The following is a 19,879-nucleotide window of genomic DNA, read 5'->3' as shown; positions in this document are numbered from 1 at the left end:
TGCATTATCACAGGAGGGGACTTATTCCCTTGGTGGCCAAAGCACGGTGAATTTTTACATAAGCACCGTCCCAGCATATCCTTCCTTGGGAAGACTGCAACATTCAGCATTTCCAATTCTGCTGGGAACCATAAAGCAGTGCCATTATAGCAAATAATTCGAGCAGTTATGCTCCTAAGTAGTGTTACCAGCAATTCCATGCTGAGCATTTCAGGCAAAAAAGCAGGTGTGGATTTTATTTCTGGCTTAAGAACAAGAGGGTTTCATTTTATTTTTTCCTCCCCTCTTCTCTTCCTGAAGATGCATCAGGAGGCAAAATGCAGAAAGGATGAAAAAGAGCACACACCTGATGCTGGGCTAGAGGAGGTCCCCCCCACCCCCCAAATAATGTATAGACTGCAGGGGAGAGCAAGGGGAATAGGCCAGAATTTTGAATCTTTCATAGGATACAGGCAGGTTGCTTTCCCCCACATATGATTCTTTTTCATTGTTTGCTTAACATCCTATCAGCTGTGATGGAAAGGTCCCTGCTACTAGGCTTCTATCTCTCCTTCCCTCTGAGACACAGAGCTCTGGCTGATCTGTAATGCTGTTTCATTAAAACTCTTAGCTGGGTTGAATGCATGATTGTGGCGATCACACAGGGTCCCTGGACATTTAACGGTCTATTGATCCCTGTGCCACCACTGTGCTTGCTTCCCTGCTGCCACCAACCAGTTACTCTCTGGTAAAACACTGTCTAGTCAGTTGTTAAAAGTGAACCAAAAAACCAAGTTTATTTTATAAACATTAACAAGTTTATGATTTCTCAGATAATATTCCTGTCAGTATCTTAACTTTAGCTTCTTTACCGGCCTGTACTTCCTAATACCTTCTGACTGATTATCTCAACTGTTTGACTGACTCCTCTTAACAAATTCTCTCCCTCTCTCACACCAGACTGGCCCAACCCTCAGACTTATCTTCTCTATCTCATCTAAATCCAGACTGTCTCCTTAACCACTCTAACCCACTAGAAACCTCTGTGCTTAAAACTTATACACAGTTAACTCTGCCCCCTGGGATCCCATTGATTAGTCATTTTACAATTAGTTAACCCTTTCCCTATGAACCCAGTATGCCCAGTATGATGTCACACACATAGGAGGGCAAACGCCACAACGATGTAACATAATTCAATTGCACTGTGTATGATGCAGCCAATGACATCAGAAGGCTGGGGTTGACACAATCCAATGTGATTTGAGGTCACATGATGGAGGACAGAGCAGGGCCAGCCGAGCCATTAGGCAGGGTAAGATAGCATCCCCGTGGCACCCCTCTGCGGCCTGCATCAGTGCCAGTTTCAAGAAAGAGCTCGACAAAATTGCATAAGATCTTGTGGAGTGTATGAGATCTCCCTGAAATCAGCGAGATCTCACCCAAAATCATCATCGCGTCTCTGCCGGCGGCAGCAGGACTGGCAGTGAAGGCAGCAGCATACCAGGGGGGCTGTCGCAGGAAATAGATGTCTTGGGCTTTATACAAGATACATGGAACGATGGCTCTGTTCTTTGTTTCTTGCTATCTTTTGTTAGAACAGGGCCTCTCTATCTGTCCCCAAAGACCATCACATCCCTTCCTTGGCCACAACCCTCACCAGCCTGCTTTGCATTCTCCTTGAGTGTTTTTTGCCTGGCTGGATTGTGACCTGGAACTCTAATAATGCCTCCTGGTAAAATGTACATGTGTAGCTCTGCCACTTCTGCCTCTGGTCCCAGCCACCGTTGGCTTGTGTCCCTCAATCGGTTGCCTGGGAACAGATGAGGCCCAGTGCAGTCAATGGACTAGGGCAGGCTTCCTCAAACTCGGCCCTCCAGATGTTTTGAGACTACAATTCCCATCATCTCTGACCACTGGTCCTGCTAGCTAGGGATCATGGGGGTTGTAGGCCAAAAACATCTGGAGGGCCAAGGTTGAGGAAGCCTGGACTAGGGAGACTAGGCTAGTTCCCCAAATGTTCTGGTAAATTGAAGTATTAAAGTATTAAAGTTCCCAAAGCCCGGGAAGCTTCTGCTCAGCTTAGGGAGAGACGCACGAGGCTTACACACATGATGTCTTTCCCTGATCGCCCTTGCAAGCTGGCGCCTCTGGCCCTAACTGTTCCCCTACAAAAAATTTCACCGCACGCCACTGATGTGGCCCTTGAACTGAAAAGGTTCCCTGTCCCATAGTGAGACCCTCATAGGAGAGAGCAGGGGCAATCTAACCCAAGGACCACTTCACACGGTATGTTTTTCCATGGCTATCTACAAAAGGTTTTAAACAGGCCCTGTATTTCTGTGTATATCCAGTTGAGCTACATCTGACTGGTTAAAATAAATTCAGTTTTGCCATTTACAGCAAATGATCTGTCTGAAGTCAGTGAGATTTTTTATTTTACTGGTATCACTGGAAGGCTTTCCCTTCACTTTAAACCTCAGCCTAAGGACAAGTATGGAATGGTTCCCTTCTGCTGTGAAGACCTCTGAATGGTGAAAAAATATAATGTATTCCTTGGGAAGGTTGAAGATGCTGCAAACGATGAGCCAACTGCATCCTACAGAACAACAAAGGACATAAAAAGGGGTAAGTCTATTACTTTAGTTCTCTTTCCACTCAAAGGATGAGGAGGGACCCATTTGAGCAAGATGCTGTAAAAAGCGATAATAGAGGCATCCCCCACCCGCTTCTCCCTTTGGACCGGCCATTATTGGGAGCTAATGTGTGCTACTTTCAGCAATCCTGTATAAATGCATGCTGTGACTAATGTATATGCAAATAATTTGCTTTATAGAAGCAAAACTTCATATAAATTAAAGAGATAATTAGCGACGCAATTTGGGCAGTGTAATATGCACCATGAAATTCTCCATTAAACATCGGATATTGTTCCATAGCCAAGGCGAAAATAAATTGAAATGGTGGCTGTGGGGGTTGGGAGCAAATCTTGGTAAACAAGCATATGGTGCAACTTGGTCCCATTGAAACAGAGAGCAGAATGGACAAAGCTCCTTAATTTAGAATTTATATACGATCTATAAACATACCAAATTAATACTGCATTAGGGTTTACAAGCTGGCTCTGACGAGATCTATCTTTTTGTCAGGGTTTTTTTACATATACATAATTGTGCCGTAAGTGTCACACTGTAAGTCAATGGGGAAATAGTTGAGTTGCTGATTTTGACAGATCTTGATTTGAATCAGGAGTGCAAAATTTAAATGACTCTGAGGTCCACTTTAATATTTTTATTAACTCAAACCACATTGTGACATCAACTACAGGGAAGCATTTTTGTTGTAATTCAAACAAAATTTTATGCTTGACGTGTATACTTCAGTCTTTTCTCTCTCTTTCTCCTCTCCCTCTCTGCAACCTGAGGGTGTTTGAATCCCTCTAATTATTAACTTTCCCTGTTTTTCTTTATCCGCTCTATAGCACTCTTTCTCTAAGGGAGTTCACACAAGAGTGTGTGTGTGTGTGTGTGTGTGTGTGTGGATTCCAGATTGACCCAGGATCTTACTTCATGTGAATGAGCTGGACCCTTTATCACGCTCACTGAACATGTCAGATAGCATTGCACGTAGGTGTGCTGGTATTGCAAATCTTCATATACATTATTTTAGTGGCATTTGTCTGAAGCTGACTTCTATTTACAGTGGTACCTCGGGTTAAGTACTTAATTCGTTCCGGAGGTCCGTACTTAACCTGACACTGTTCTTAACCTGAAGCACCACTTTAGCTAATGGGGCCTCCCGGTGTCGCCGCACCGCCAGAGCACGATTTCTGTTCTCATCCTGAAGCAAAGTTCTTAACCTGAAGCACTATTTCTGGGTTAGTGGAGTCTGTAACCTGAAGCCTATGTAACCTGAAGCCTATGTAACCTGAGGTACCACTGTATTCATAGGTTCAGATTGCACATTTGAAGAAGAAGAAGAAGAAGACCCTGCCCATGCTTTCATTGATAATTCCCTTATAGCAGCCCTAGCTACATTCACACCTTTAAGGTTTTACCAACTTTGGCCAACAATATTTGTTCCTCTCCTCCTACATTCTGGCCTGTGGACATCTAATGACCTCCTCCTGGTGCCGCCACACAGTCTTGCCTTTCTTTCATCTTGTGGCTTCCCAGAGCAGGGCCTTGTGTGTGGTGGCACCTGCTTTTTGGAAGAACCTTCCCCTGAAAATAAGGCATGCACTCACAGTGTTTCTGGTGCATGCTAAAAACATTTCCCCCCCAATCCAGGCTTAGTTTTCATTGCTGTTGTTCATCACTGCTTGTCACTATGAATATACAAAAGTTTTTGTTTTGTTTTGTTATTTTGACATTTGATTTGATTTTTATGATATAATAGAATCATAGGATTGTAGAGTTGGAAAGGACCACAAAGATCATCTAGTCCAACCCCCTGCAATGCAGGAATCTCTTGCCCAGCATGGGGCTCGAACCCATGACCATGAGATTAAGAGTCTCATGCTCTACCAACTGAGCTATCCACTCTTGTTTTCACTTTTTGCATGCCACTACGGTATTTTTAATGCAAAGCGATTTACAGATCATTTAAAATAAAGTTCCATGTGGAATAAATCCACAGAAATGGGGTGGAATGATGGCACGCACGCCCCATGCGTACAAGACTCTCTGGTTGATCTTGATTTTTCTGGCTGGAGGCAGAGACTGAGGCCAGGAACAGCTGGTGCAGTGCTGCCTCTTTCCACACACTGAATCTACATGGAACCTGAAGATCTGAAAAGGGCTTCTGTGATGCAGGCAAGAGAGAGGTCACAAAACGGGCCTGCATACCATCCAAACCACAGTCATCTAGTTTTTAGTTTCTCTCTTGGAGAAAGACTCACTCTTACATCTTAATTTGCATTTTCATTCTATAGTGTTTCCGTATTGTTATTTGGTAGAGAAAAAGGAATAGCTGCTGTAATGGGTATGGGGTTGCTCGTGCGTAAGTTGCCGCCTCTCCTGGTTATGTTGCCTTGCTAAACCTTTCAGTCTGGACAGCCCTTCAATTCGTGGCTGCCTCAGTCGCTAGCAGAATCCGTCAGTGGGCGTTTCTTAAACCTTTTCCAACATAAAAGTTGTTTGACGCCAAGTCTCCTCCTACTCTCTCTGCGCGGAAGTCTTCTGCGCAGGGTGGGCGTGGGTAGTGGAGGACCCGTGCTCTCCCCGCTGGTGTCCGGTGAAGAGTCCTGGAGCCCTCTCGCCGATTCCCCCATCAGCCCCTCTATATCCCTGGTGTTGCGCTGATTTGCTTCCCCATCTGCGGAGCTGCTTCTCTCCCTGCTGGGCCCTTCTCCAGCATCATTTGAGAGCCTTCCTTCCGCCTCTGGCTCCGATGTCAGTTCCCTGACATCCATGTACAGCAGCTTTAACTGTACACCTGGTTGGGGACAAGGTTGGGGACCTCCAGATGTTGCTAGAAGTCCACTGCTCTCATGCCCACTAGATGTGCTGGCTGGGGCTGATGGGCACTGGAAGTCCAACAACATCTGGCAGGTAACAAGTCCCCCATCCCTGCCCTACACGGTACTTTGTGTAGTTTAATAACACATCAGTCAAGCTCAAGAATGTTTTGGATCTTCACGTTGCTATTTTAAACCACCTTTAACTCCTCCTTTGAATTTGGCATGTGTGTGTGTGTGTGTGTGTGTGTATATATTTCCAGCTGCAGTTTTGATAAAAGCCACTTTGGTAGCTTCAATGAAGTTGTTTTTATGGATCCATATAACATCAGCACTTTAATTACTCCAAATGGATAATAAACCCTTTCTCATATATGAGAATGGGAGACACACAGAGTGAATGTCATTAAGAACAATTGGATTTTCACTTGATAATTTAGTAAAAAATGTAAATACTACAAGCAAATGCCTGAGGGGAGGTTTGATAACTGCACCAGGAACCATAGAGCATAGCTAATATATTTTTTTTCATGGAGACTGTTCTTTTTGTTGTCTGTGTGTACCATATGAAAAAGGCAGAAGCCCACTCCCATTCACAGAAATACATGTTTCTGAGGAAATTACTGGTTCCCCCATCTGCTCTGGAGAGTCCCCATGTCCTGTGGAACATAGGAGGTTACAGAGGGAAAGGGGGTCTCCATGCAAACTGTCACCTCACTTACATTCATAGAAGCCTCCACTGGATCAAGAGCCCTTCTGTGAATGGAAAGACAAGACTGAACACAGCAGTTGGATAAAAGCAAATAAAGCCGCCATTTCTTCTTTTAAGAACAGGGCTACCTGCGGTGTCTATGTTGTTCTGTCCAGTTTGCAAGGGCGGGGAACCCTTTTCCAGGCAGAAGGCCACATTCCCTTCTGGGCAACCGTCTGAGAGCCACGTGTCAATGGTGGGCGGGGCCATGAATGTGAATTTTAGTTCTGTGCAGTAGGCTGGTGTCCACATGTGGTCACACAGCCCTCTCTGCCCTCTGTCAAGGAGCATTATCAGAGTTCAAGTGCCAGTGTGGTGTAGTGGTTAAGAGCGGCAGACTCGTAATCTGGGTTCGCGTCTCCGCTCCTCCACATGCAGCTGCTGGGTGACCTTGGGCTAGTCACACTTCTCTGAAGTCTCTCAGCCCCACTCACCTCACAGAGTGTTTGTTGTGGGGGAGGAAGGGAAAGGAGACTGTTAGCTGCTTTGAGACTTCTTTGGAGCGGGATATCAAATCCAAACTCCTCCTCCTCCTCCTTCTTCTAGGACAAATTCCAGCCAGGCAGAAACAGTCAGAGGCAAAGGGGAGAGTCACAAGGGCCAAACAGAAATGCATAGAGAGCTGCACTCCTCACATCCCTGGGGTTACCCTTGTGTACTAGATTGCAGACCTAATCCTCACTTCTGCTAATGGCTGATTTGTATCATTTTTGTGACAATATAGAAAGTGCATCTTACACAGGAGCAAGCTGTACTGTATAGGCTGAACGACTCATTGGACAGATCTTTAAGGAGCAAGTGATGCTTCTATTCAGGAAGGCAAGCCTATATTTCCACGGGGGCTCTGCTAAGGTCGTAGCTGGAAGTTCGTGCAGAGAGGATTAGCCGTTGTGATAACTGCCTAGGTGTACCCACTCACCTCGCCTCCCTGCCTGCCTCTTTCCCAGCTCTGTCAAAGGCCGCCGCCGCATCCCTGGTAGGCGGACGAAGGCTCTGTATGTGGTGGTGACACATATTGATTTTTCAAACGGCAGTTGTGTTCTTTTTAAGTGTCCCTTTCTCTACCTCCTCTGCTTCTTCTCAGCCTTTCAGAAACCCACTTAACTCGCTATGTAGCTTTTCTTAGCTGCTTCTGATATTTCCCTTCTAAGCAGCATTTCGTTTCATTCTGGGCCCTAGGTGTTCGCTCTTCCATATTTAGCTGACACTTGTCTGGTAGAAAGTGCAAACAGCCCTACAGGGAACGTGCGGATCAATACTTTAGAAAAACAGGCATATTGGTGGAGCAGACTCTTGTCCTCCCGTGGCGAATGAAGGCAATTAGCGCTTAGGGCAAGTGTTGCTGGGTGAACTTTTTCTTCTCTCAGCCCAATGCCTTCCTTGCTCTGTTCTTTCCTTTTGATAAACGTAGCGGCATGGTTGTGTTTTTTACTGCTTTTCCATGGACGCTTCCTAGCTTAGAAATAACCTTAATGGCCCATCAGTATCCTTTTAGCTTTTTCTCTATTAAAAAACTGAAATAGTTCAGCACAAAACACCGAATACGGTTTCTTAAAGGAAGTGGGGTGCTAAAGCACATGTTCTTAGCAGCTGGTGCAGATGCAACATACATTTAAAGCACATGACTTCCCCCAAGGAACACTGGGATATTTACCCTTCACCAGGATATAGTAACAAACTATAATCCTCAGGTTCCTTGGGGGGGGGGAAGGGGTGTGTTTTAAATGTATACTACTACTACTACTACTACTACTACTACTACTACTACTAATAATTTATTTATACCCTGCCCGTCTGGCTGGGCCTCCCCAGCCACTCTGGGCGGCTTCCAACTGAATATTAAAAACAATACAGCATCAGATATTAAAAACTTCCCTAAACAGGGCCGCCTTCAGTTTTCTTTTAAAAGTAAAATAGTTTTTTCTTTCTTTGACATCTGATGGGAGGGTGTTCCACAGGGCGGGTGCCACTACCAAGAAGGCCCTATGTTGGTTCCCTGTAACCTCACTTCTCGCAGTGAGGGAACCTCAGTGTCTGGGCTGAACGATGGGGATGGAGACGCTCCTTCAGGTATACAGGACCGAGGCCGTTTAGGGCTTTAAAGGTCAGCACCAACACTTTGAATTGTGCTCAGAAACATACTGGGAGACAATGAAGATCTTTCAGGACCGGTGTTAGATGGTCTCGGCGGCTGCTCCCAGTCACCAGTCTAGCTGCCACATTCTGGATTAATTGCACAGTTGTGTGCACAGTCTTATCCACAGTTTTAAAAAAATAAGTGACAAACCATGGGATTCCATGCTCCATCCCTGAAGTAAAAATCCTTCTTTCTGCCTCAAAGGCTGACAAGAATCCTTGGAAAGCAAAGAATTTGCTTATTGTAACCAGGGTTGACATGGGGTTCATTGATCCTTTAATCATAGCTAAGATGAAGAGGTATTTCCTCCCAGAGGAGAGGAGAGTTTCAAGTGAGGGAGCTTCACGTGCACCTAATTCTGCACTCTGATAACCATGGCCCAACAGCTGGATCTGTATGCGTCCAAAACATAGTAAGAGAAACCATCATTATGCTGATAATTGCACACTCATGAATTTAACTTGAGTGAGAAGGTGATGATTTATATCATTTAACAAAAAATAATAATATGGAATGCTCTTTATACTGATTGATATTTGATGTTCTACAGACTCTGAAAGGAGCTTGCCAAAAAGATTCCTGTGCAGGAAATTTTTTTGCGTGTAAGCTGAACCTGAGAAAAAGGTCAGGTAGTCCAAGAATGTTGCTTAATATTTTCAAACAGCGAGTGGGCCTCCAGATGTGGTTCTTCAGCTAATTTTTTTAGAAAAAGAGGTTCACTCACCATGAACGCCTCCTCCCTTGTTCTTTTATAATGTCAATGGGCGCCCACCTGAGAGGTGCTGGAACTGAGTTCTGTCTGAAAAAAAGCCCTGCAAATATGGACTGGTAAAAGCTGGATAGCTGGGAGGAGTAAGTTCTGCAGGGGATTGAAACCCAGTCCCCGTCCCCTAGCTGGACCAATTTTTAGATCTTCAAGAACCACATTTCTTACCTGTTTTGATTCTGTAATCAAGAGGGCTACTAACTTGCTTTTTTGGGGTGGGGGAATGATCCTGAAGATATCAGACCTGGTCATATGTAGGATCCCTGCCTCCAGACAAACGGGTGCGCACCCAGAGGCTTTCTCAGAGTCAGGGCTGGGCCCAGCTATCACAGCAACCTCCTTACATGTGAGAAATGTAGGAAGGGTGGCCAGGAAAGGTGGCTTGGGTTGATGTACTCAGGAAGTGGAGAAGGGGAGACCGCCTGCTTTTATATATCCCTTCACCTATTAATATGCAGCGGTTTTTCCTAGAACAGACGAAAGCTTAGGATGGCAATCCTAGTGCTCTTGCTTTGGAAGCAAGCCTTGCCGATGTGAAAAGAGATTTAGCACCAAGTAAATGTGTTTTAAGACTGAGGAGCAAAAACTAATTTCTCATCTTGATTTGCTGAAGTCAAGCATAATCGCTTACAATGTTTCTGGGGAAGGAAAAAGACAAATGTGATTCTAGTAAGCAAGGTGATCTATCATATTATTTTTATGCTAGTCACCAGGAATTACAAGCTTGGAGTAAGCCCCTACTTACCATTAAAGAATAAATGAACCATAAGTTTGATAAATGAAAAATTAGACAAAAACATACTGATGTCCCCAAGGGGCTTTTCTTAATGAAAACCAATAGAGTGTGTTTTCTCATTTAAAAAATAGTAGCAATTTTTGAGTGGGATATTATATCTCTTAGCATCTATTATTGCCTTGGTGTAGGATTTAATGGATATTCCTTTCCAAGGAGAAATGGAAAGCTTTTGTCTAGAAGTAAAATTATTCCAGGGCAGATAAAGAAATACAAATAAGCTGCTTCTGTGCTTTATTTCTTATTTTGCATTGTACCCTTCAAATCGGTTGATGACAGGCCAGTGGTTTGTTTTGTCTTTGGCTTATTGATTGTCCCCTTTTGCTCCAAGATTAGCAAGCAGGCAATTTGAAATTTGCATTAATTTAAAATAATTTATGCAAATTATTAATGACCTTTCACCATGGATAATAAAATGGCTGGGGCAGATGCCACGACACACCAAAGTGTACCTATTCTGTATGAACCCGTCTCAGCAGCACACTTCAAACCTAGGCATATATGTTTCCCAAGTCCAGTGCCCAGTTCACATAGCAAAGGAACAATGTGACCCTGGTTCTCGATTGTGCATATAAATCCTGTGTGTACAGGGTAGACCTGTATGGTCTATGCACAAACCACCATCGATGTGTAAAGGTCAGCGGTGGGACCTGCCACAGCAATCCGATTTACCCTCCATGTGTGTTCACTACCATATAACTTGTTTCCACTCATCTGAACAGGACCTAAAACATATACATATAATAAGATCAGAAGAAAAGTCTGTTGGATCAGGCCAATGGCCCACCTAGTTCAGGATCCTGTTATCCCAGTGGCCAACCAGTTGCTTGTAGGAACCATGTGAGCAGGGCCCAAGCACAACAGCACTCTGCCTTCCAGGGGTGCCAACTTGAATAAAGTATTGCGGGGGGTGGGTGGGGTGGCAGGTAAGCCCCACCCTGCATAATTGATTGTATGACACAGTGCACACACACTGTTTGAATAGTCTGAAGTTCATACTTGTCTGCATATTTGGGACATAAACATCTGTAGGTCTCTGCATTATTCGAAATCCAGAAGGCCAAGCAAGTGACAAATGAACTAAACTTTAATAGCAAAAAGGAGATATCAGGTTACATTATCCATAGCCCAAGTTGTTGCCACCAAGACCTTTCCATATAAACATGTTACCTGTATATATCTTATACATGAAGCGGTGTGAGTAATGGCTCACAAAAGCCATAAATACATAATGCAACATCACCTTTGAACTTTGCAGCTTACGCCAGGGTCAAAGCTTGTATGGACTGTAAACATGATTTATGTAGCAAGTCTTTCTATCTATCTATATTGTGCTGTTCTAAGCCACATGGCCATTTAGCTTCATTTAAATTGTGTAATTAAATTATTAATATTATTAACCAACAAGCTTCTGAAAACTTCAATATCCTCACCACTTTGACTTTTGAAAGGGATATGTTCTTGTCCTCATATTTATTTCTATAGTTTATATGTTTTTAAGTGGGCAGGTGCTTAAAAAACACCCCCCCCCCGAATTTGCTCTTTTTAGTTAGAATTAAAAAATACTATTGCAAGTGATTAAATTCTATGTAGTGCTTATTTTCAAGCAAAGCTACATACTGGTTAATCTTCATAATCACCCTTTGTATTGTAAGGAAATTCATTAAATAATGCAGTGGTGTTCTTATCCAGAAATCTCTGCCCAGAATGCCTTTCCCGCTCATTTCAACTGAGAAAGCCAATCCACTTGGCTTGTTCTGAAAAGCTAACTTTGACTAACGGGTGGTGAATGCGTAACATGGATCACCTCCAAGAACAATATTGTTTGAATTTAAATGACATTGGTCAATGAGCATTTCTTTTGATGGCATCATTTGGTACAGGCATAGGTTTATTTTAGACAATGCCTTCCAATGATTTGGCTCTGTGCCCTGGTTACAACAACCTGCCATTTAAGTAGCTCTGAGAAATTGCACCGACAGACAATGTAAATGTCTACTTACAAAGTTAGCTTCACAGAAGTGTTGTTCCATTGCAGGTTGGACTGATTAGCAGGTCAACAAAACCATTCTCTTCATTCTGCAAAGGTCTGTGTGATGGGACTGTAGGATAACCAGCCTCACATAACCAACATGCTTAAGTCTAATTAATGCATTAATAATAATAATAATAATAATAATAATAATAATAATAATTTATTTATACCCCGCCCATCTGGCTGAGTTTCCCCAGCCACCCTGGGCGGCTCCCAATCAGTGTTAAAAACAGTACAGCGTTACATATTAAAAACTTCCCTGAACAGGGCTGCCTTAAGATGAAGGGGTCAATACCATAGAGTAAGCTGTCCTTCCAGGCTTAGCTATGTCACTTCCTTGGGAGGAAATAGGTAATCAAGCCTTTGTTCCCCACCTTGTCTACCTGTGATTTCAGTCTATGAGGAGGTCTCAGCTGGTGGCTCTAGCTCAGCTGCATGGCTCTCTTGTGTTCCTATAGCAATAATTTAGGAACTTTTACCACTTTGTAACTAAGCGATGTTTTACCGCCTGTGCAACTTCTCCTGACTGATTTATGGAAAAGCACAGGACTCTGGCATCTGGAGAGTTTGTAAGTAAGCCATTTTTCAATTTACCAAACGTGTTCATTTCTTATGCTTGGGAGAAGAGGGAAACTTTGGAAGGAACTTTTAAAGGGGGCAATTTTGGAACTCACTTGGAAAGGCATATCTTGGCTGTGAGTCCTGTAAGACCAGCTTTCTGACTTGCAACCCTTTTCCACCTGGCCAGGGAGGTAACCATAGTTTCCTAGTTTGGACAAAATGGACACTGGTGGTTAATTAGAGGCTTCCTTGTTTAACTGAGGCCCATGCATGTCTCAGCTTAATAAGAGCACCTGAAACAGCTCACTGAGTGAGATCCTTGCTTTTTCCAGGGATTGAACCTGGAATTTTGCATGTGCAAAAATATGGTTATGAGCTGACTAACTCAAAACATCCAATGGAGAAGGCATGTAGTTGGTGGTGTGTTAGCCAGAGTATTTGGGTGTCCCCTAGTTCGTCTTGTATTTATTGTGTCAATATACGTTTGTTATTTTTAGTAGAAGTCTGCTAGGTGGTATAGGCCTTTGGTTTGCCAGGTTTTCATCTGGAAGTTTTGTGCTGCGTGATGGAAAAACGGGTGGTGTTCCAGGGGGATTGGTGGGGATGGGGTTGGGGACAGTTTGCCTGCTTTTTCTGGACTGTGTGCATCTCTTTAGTGTTCCTAAGTTTGTTTTGGAGGAATGGGTATGCTGTGGTGGGGATGTTTTCGAGTATGTCTCCAGGTGTACCCATTGTTTTCTCTTGTCTTCTAGTATGTACGGTATCATGTGGCACACTTGGTTGGCAATGTAGTATCATTCTATGTTGGAGATTCCCCATCCTCCTTCTGAGGAGGAGAGGCACAGCTAATTCTTGGCTTTTTGTGTGAGAAAATAAACAAGTTTTCTGCCATTATACTGTATACAACACTAATGTCTCACATCAGATATAACCAATCTGTAGAAAAGACTCTAAAACCTGAAAAAGAGACAGTGCACGTGTTATGTACTGAAGTTCTCACCCTGGGCCAGCAGGGGGATACTGTAGATAGTTCAGGTCCACATATGCAAATAAGGTATCGAAAGTGACGTTCAGTGATTGGATAGTTACAGAAAGTTGCCTATATAAGCAGGCTGGCTGTGTCGTCTGATATCTTCACCCACAACTTAACAGCACATACTTTTGTAAATGATAAAATCTTTGTAATAATAATAATAATAATTAATAAATAAAAAACAACTTTCAATGGAGATGCCAAGGGTTGAATCTTCGGTGTTGTGTGTGTGAACTGCTGTGCTATGTATGGCTTTGCCCAAGGTGGAGTAATCAGCAAACATATTTATCTCAGATTGCATTTATAGAGTACTGTATATGAGTCACTGGCATAGTACCTTCTGGTGGAGAGCACTGTGAAAAATGATGCCATGCTTGTTTAGCGGCATGCTTCCTGCATTGCTCCCGTAAATGCCAAAATGATTCATTGTGTGCCTGCCAAATTGACACCATATAATTATGGCATTTTCATTTCTAAAGCATTTTTGAAAAGTAAACAGTGCTTCAAAATTCTAACCTGTCTTGGAGATCACCTACGCAGAGCTAACTAGATGCTTATCCTGTGGCATGTGAGTTCAAGAAATGGGAGCTAAGATGGAGATCCAAGTGGTTTGCTTTTACAAACTTATGCACCAAATGTGACAGTGCACCCTTACATTTTTATAAGCGCTCTTTGAAACATTGCTGTTGTCCACTGCTGTGTGTTGGATGCAAATAAACTGGACTGTGGGGAGAGGTAGCACCAAAAGGTGGAAGAACAATGGAATAGGCAAACCTCAAGCTAATGAAAAAATAAAAAAATTGTCTAGTAGTACCTTAGAGACCAACTAAGTTTGTTCTTGGTATAAGCTTACATGTGCATGCACACTTCTTCAGATACTGGTTGATGGACTTCCATTTCATGCGACTCAATGTGGTGCCTTCCATGGTTCTAGATTCAGGTAGGTAGTTGTGTTGGTCTGACGTAGTCGAAATATATACTAAGTTTGTTCTTGGTATAAGCTTGGTATAATCTGAAGAAGTGTGCGTGAACACGAAAGCTGATACCCAGAACAAACTTAGTTGATCTCTAAGGTGCTACTGGACATTTTTAAAAAATTTTTTAATATATTTCGACTGTGTCAGATCAACACGGCTACCTACCTGAATCTCAAGCTAATGGACAGTAAGAATTTTAATAAATACGACTTTTCTGGGTGAGTTTTAACTGGTGCTCCAGAATAAGACGCATGAAAACCCTTTTCCTCTGAGGACCTATGGGCAAAATGCGCTGGGGAGTCTTCAAATAATAAATCACTATATTCAAGCACCATCTTAAGTCTTGCCTCTTCCTTTGCTCTCCCCATGGGAAGGGACAAAATATCCTTTCAACACTGGCATATTTGTTTCCCAGGCAAATCCTTAGAGAAGGGGTTGTGAGTTTCTGTGTGCTTCTGTTTCTTCTGTGTTCTTCTGAGTGGGGAGGTTTGTTCGGCTTCGTGTAAGAAGGTTAACAATATCAGCTGCATGGAGGGGGAGTGGACAGGATGGATTTGTAGAGGGAGCGAAGGCACGGGATTGGGGTGAGGAGGTTTAGGAGCATGAAGGTATGGAGCAGCAGAGTTTATCCCTCATGTACTACTGCCGAGAGCCAGGTCTGCCCCTGAGACGTTACTTAGCACATTACTAAACCACATTGTGCGAGTGCAGAGCTAGTTAGTGGCGTGGAGCAGAAATGAAAAGAATAAGTTTTGGCGTGGACACCCATATTTTGGCCCGAGGCAATTGTGGCAGATGTAGCATCGGTTCTAATAAACTACAGGTCCCTGTTGTCTGTATTGTTATATAAGAAAAGTAATAATAATGGTCTCCGAGAGTGAAAACATCCATCAAAGGCCGAGGAAAAAACCTCTGACATAATTTAGAAGGAAAATAAAGAAGAGACTTTAATTTTGAGGGAACTGCTCATAAAGAAACCCGCGGCGGGTTTAATGAAACATCATTTTGGGCTTAGCAGTTCTTTCATGTGAAACTATTTTCTGAGAACCGAGCGTTGTTGGAAAGGGGTGTTTGTAATTATGGAAGCATATTGCAATAGCAGGACAGAAAGGACCGGATACAATAGCAGTAGTGTATTCCTAGACAGAGATTTGCTCCGAAACATTGCCGAGAATGAATTTACACTGGTTTTATTTTTAACAAATGGGCCGTGCCATATTATTAACCTCCAAGAAAACTTGGTTAACAAGGGCCCCTTTACAGTGAAATGTGGGTGGGCCATGCCAAAAAAAACTTTTTTTTGTCCTTAATCAAATGACAACTAAACACAAAGGAGCATACGTGGGAATTGTATCGTGTTCTAAATATGGAATATGAGCACCACTCTGCCACATGCAGCATTCTGATGATCAAAACATTCAGACGTCTGTTTAAATCTTGCTGATTTCTATGAGAGAGTCACAAGGGCATGCTAAATCAGTGGGAATGAACTGTGCTCAGCTTGGAGAGGGGTCCTGTAAGCACATAGCAATGTCTGTATAGGTATTTTCTGGGGATCCCAAACCCGGATCTGCAGTGTGTTGCTGAGATCTGGCAGAACGGATGTCCCTCCAACTTCATGGAATTTCTAGCTGCCATTTAACAGTGCAAGTTCTTTCTGCACCTTTTCGTGGGTAGTTGTTGCGCAGCTGAGCTCAACATGCCTCGCACATCTTTATTTATCTTTTAAAGGCCGCTTCAGATATCATTCCCGCCCCCCACTCACATTTTTCAAAACCTTCCATATGTGGCTGCAATATTCACCTTTTGCAAGCCTCCTGGGGCTTCCCACCTCAAGTGTGAGTCCCCATACTGGTAGCTGACATTTCCAAAATCAAAGAGACGTTCCTCTTTGGCCTGTTTACTGTATTTTTTTTTTTTTTAAGTGAGAGCAGAGAAATATAATACTGGAATAACTCTCAGAAGGTCTTTGATATGCAAACGTATGCCGTCCCATATAGTGGGAATTGCAGACGATATATTTTAAAAATCCTTAAAATTAACCAGTTAATTAAAACACTCAATCTACAGCTTGGGGTGCTTCCACACCACAGTTTATTGTGTGGTTTTTTGTGTGTGCTGCTCCTACTCAGAAGATTTTTGCAGTGTCCACATAACTTTGTTCTTATCAAAATGCCAGTTTCTACTTTTTCTTCCTTTAATTATTTTTCATTATTTTACTACAGATTACAGAAGGCATGTGCAGTCCTCTCTCCCAAATTCCTTCCCCAACTAGCACCCAACTGCAGCTTAAAGCACCTTTTAAACCACCATTTTAAACCACAATTGCTTGGCTTGTATATACTGCTAAGCCACGCTTCTGTGAAACTGAGTCACTTAACTCTGTTAGTCACCTTAGCAGCACTCGTTCGGGGAGAACCACACCTTCTTTTAAAAACCAATCTACGCTAGTAAATCACAGCGTTTGGGAGCCCTGCTTTAGATATTGTAATACACTGCATTTTGAATATTCCTATCCCCTTAAAATGGATAGAATTGCTAGGATAGGGTTCTAATTTCAATTGGAGAATTAGTCTGTAAACATACACACTATGTTCCATTGTGATAGTGGAATGCTCAGGGAAGAAGTCTCATTAGGAACATTGGTTCATTGAATTCAATGTTGTCTGCACTGACTGGCAGTGACTTTCCAGGGTTACAGACAGGTGGCATTTCCAGCCTTACCTGATTGGACCATCTGGATACAAAGCAGCTGCTCTACAACTGAGCTACAGCCCTTTTCTTCTTCATTTCATACAAAGAAGCAGAGGATGTGAAATGGTCAGGTGTAGCCCAACTATCCACGTGATATTATGCATCTAACAAAGTTTGAACTCAGAGGACCTCACTTTGCTAGTTGTGTTAAAGCCAAGTGAGTGATGCATCCCTCTGCGCCTTTCCATCAATTTAATAGCATCAGAATGGAACCCTCTGCTTTCTGAAGCCAAAGGGAGACTCCATTTTGGCAGCCCAAAGCAAGCGACTGTTATTCATCTGCCCACATGGAATGACTTTTCTGAAAAGAAGCTTGCAGATCGTATTTATATTTGTGGTCAAATGGTCCCAACTGATTTCCAAATGGCTGGCACACCTGCAATTTCCAGTATGGAGTGTTTCCATTATGGCACACTTTTATCTGGTGAAGCTAATACATGAATTTCCCCAAAGGATAGTTGTGGTCTTTAATTAACTTCTTTCCCAATGGTCTGTGTTAACGCATTATACAATATTTGGCCAATTCCTTAGCTTGTCTTTCCCCTCCTGCAGAGGAGTTATTGGTTCTCATTCCCAGGGGGAGGCGCATAAACAAAGAAGTGGGATGAATTAAAGAAGGACTGGATAGTGATCATTAGACTCCCTTCCTTCCTCTTCCTTCCTCCTGTTGTGATATTTTATGTAAATATTGCCCCTGAATTGTTCACTTTTAGGCTGATTTAAACGAAATCTGCTTTCACTGGTAAAGCTTGAGAGCATTTGCACTTCAGAAACAGATGCCCATACGTCAGAGGTGGGTAGGGAACATTTTTCAGCCTGAGAATTGCACTACTCCAGTGGAAAGCTGTCGGCTACTGCGTTCCCGTAGTGGATGTTGGCCAGATCCCCACACAATCACACACCTTTTAATAAACACACACACACACACACACACACACACACACACACACACACACACACAATATTCCCCATGGAAACATTGACAGGTACTCTGCCTAACTCTAAAGCAGTGGTCACCAGTCTTTCTAGACCAGTGGCCACATTTTGAAATTTGAGAGAGTGCTGTGGGTGCCAGTCACAAAATGGCTGCCATGGGGGCGTGGTAGAACAGAAAAAGGCTTCCATGGGAATCATGGTATAACACAACATTGTTGCCAGTGTTGGGGGCATAACACAAAATTAGAGAGAGTGTAGCCATTGCAGACCCTCCAAGTGTCCCTATTTTCCAGGGGCAGTCCTGGATTTACAGAAGCCTTCCCGGTTTCTGATTTGATCCCAGAATGTCCCACTTTTCCTTAGGATGTATGTCTCTATTTTCATTGGGAAAATGATGAAGGGTATAGAATAAGACATCCCTATTTTCATCAGAGAAATGTTGGAGGGTGTGTCATTGCTGCTTCTCCTCACACTCACACGCCAACAACACCATGGGTACCATGGGGAAGTCTTCCTAGCCCCACTTAGTTACTACTGTTAAATGCACAAGAACCCAGTTTTTTGCAATGCCACCTTTTAAACCAAAGCCTAGGCTGTCATCCTCTACCCACTTTCTTGGGAGTAAGACTGGTTAACCCACAGAGATGTCTGAGTAGACATGCATGTCATTGTACTGTAAAGTTAATTATACAGTGAAATTTTTGCAAAGCTTCTTTGCAAAGTTATCACATTTTGAAATTGCCATTGGTGGAGGGAAATACTTAATTATTGTGTAGTATTTGCATAAAACAGGGACGCGGGTGGCGCTGTGGGTAAAAGCCTCAGCGCCTAGGGCTTGCCGATCGAAAGGTCGGTGGTTCGAATCCCCGCGGCGGGGTGCGCTCCCGCTGCTTGGTCCCAGCGCCTGCGAACCTAGCAGTTCGAAAGCACCCCCGGGTGCAAGTAGATAAATAGGTACCGCTTACCAGCGGGAAGGTAAACGGCATTCCGTGTGCTGCGCTGGCTCGCCAGATGCAGCTTTGTCACGCTGGCCACGTGACCCGGAAGTGTCTCCGGACATCGCTGGCCCCCGGCCTCTTGAGTGAGATGGGCGCACAAACCCCAGAGTCTGTCAAGACTGGCCCGTTCGGGCAGGGGTACCTTTACCTTTACCTTTACTATTTGCATAAAACAACTTTTGAGGAAGGGCATCTGTCTAGGCTCCCATTCAAAGACTTGGACTCTTGGTTCAGGAAATCCTGAAGGCTTCATTGGATGAATTCAGCACACAGTCTCAGCATCAGCTTTTCATACAGGATACTGATTCACTGGTTCATGAGAAGATTTATAGGAAACATGGCTAGGCATAAGCAGACATTGTCCCAACACTTATCCTGTATCTAGAAACTTAGATGTGTGGATTGGCCCATAGTGGATGCTGATATAGGCCCCCACCCATAATTTTGTCAAGATTAAGAGAACCAAAGGATTTACCACTGAAACTGCCAAGTTAAAGCTTCACTAGTCACATTTCTGCACAGTTCCTAAGGGGGTCCAATGCTTTCAACCATCTCCAACATATAAACTACACTCCCACCCCCAAAAATATGAAAAATTAGTCTCCAGGCTCTCTTAAAGTTTGGCTGAGATTGTTGGAAATATCCCCACATGGTTCGGAAAATCTGGCTTCCATTTTTGCAGCAAAGAGGAAACAATCTAA

This window comes from Podarcis vaucheri, assembly GCF_965113315.1.
Source record: "Podarcis vaucheri genome assembly, chromosome: 2".
Taxonomy (NCBI): Eukaryota; Metazoa; Chordata; class Lepidosauria; order Squamata; family Lacertidae; genus Podarcis; species Podarcis vaucheri.
The sequence above is the reverse complement of the archived record's forward strand: the minus strand, read 5'-3'. Positions refer to the sequence as shown.